The sequence below is a fragment of the Bufo gargarizans genome, chromosome 6, assembly GCF_014858855.1.
Source record: "Bufo gargarizans isolate SCDJY-AF-19 chromosome 6, ASM1485885v1, whole genome shotgun sequence".
NCBI classification, from domain to species: Eukaryota; Metazoa; Chordata; class Amphibia; order Anura; family Bufonidae; genus Bufo; species Bufo gargarizans.
Window position 1 is genome coordinate 76,113,532 of NC_058085.1, and position 972 is coordinate 76,114,503.

The 972-nt window shown below is 41.4% G+C and overlaps 1 non-coding gene across 1 annotated transcript; it reads left to right on the forward strand.

Annotated features, from left to right (window-relative positions):
* Positions 1-283: 283 nt before the first annotated feature.
* On the forward strand, positions 284-480 carry LOC122942689. Its single transcript, XR_006390645.1, has one exon. It is a non-coding gene; the product is annotated as a U2 spliceosomal RNA (small nuclear RNA).
* Positions 481-972: the final 492 nt, after the last annotated feature.

Here is a 972-nt window from a genome sequence, read left to right on the forward strand (position 1 = left end):
ATGCTGTGGTTTATAATGGTATGTGTAATAGAATGCTTGTGGGATGTGAGGAATTTATGTGTGTTTAAAAGAGAAGTAGTGACAGTAAAGAGTTGTATGAGATTAATATTATTTAGAATGTATAGTATATATTGTTGGGATAAGATATACGGTGATGGTATAGATAGTGAGGGAGTCTGGAAATTTAAGAAGTGGAGGTTTTTGGTTGAAACAAATGAATAAATAAAGAAAGAAACCACAATGATGAGGCCAGAAAGCTTGATGATCTAAAGAAGGATTATTAAGAGCTTTTAGTTACTGACCACTGATGTGGTTAAAAAAAAAAAATCTGTTCTTATCAGTTTAATATCTGATACGTCCCCTATCTGGGGACCATATATTAAATGGATTTTTTGAACAGGGAGATGGAAAAAAAGCTTGCTCTGTCCACTCCACGCATTGACCTGGTATTGCAGTACCTCCAGGACCGGTGCACCCCTTCTAATCTGGTATCAAAAAACAGAATGAAATTGAGTGATGGATGTCAAGGATCCTTCCAGCAAGCAAGTGGAAAGTTGCTGTGTCCTGCCTCAGCAGTCCTGCACTTCAGCTTCTCCTTCCTCTGTCAGGGTTTTGCTGTGCTGCTTTCTGTATCCCTGGTGCTGCTGCATCTAGCCTATCAATCTCTTAATTGCATCACCTGTGTGTGGGTTTGTTCCAGCACCAAGCAACCCAGCCAGCCAGTCACCTCTCCTCACACAGTCCAAATCCAATTAAGATTGAGATAGAGGGTATATCTATTACCCAGGGATGCCAGAATTCTGTAGAAAATGTCATCAGTTCGGCCATGTACAAGCTGGCTGCACGGAGGAGGCGGGGTTCTGTGGAAAGTGCCAACAAGCAGGACATAAAAGCGCTGACTGTCAAAATGAGATCATCTGTAATCTTTGCAGAACTAAAGGGCACGCATTTAAAGACTGTCCAAAACGAGCT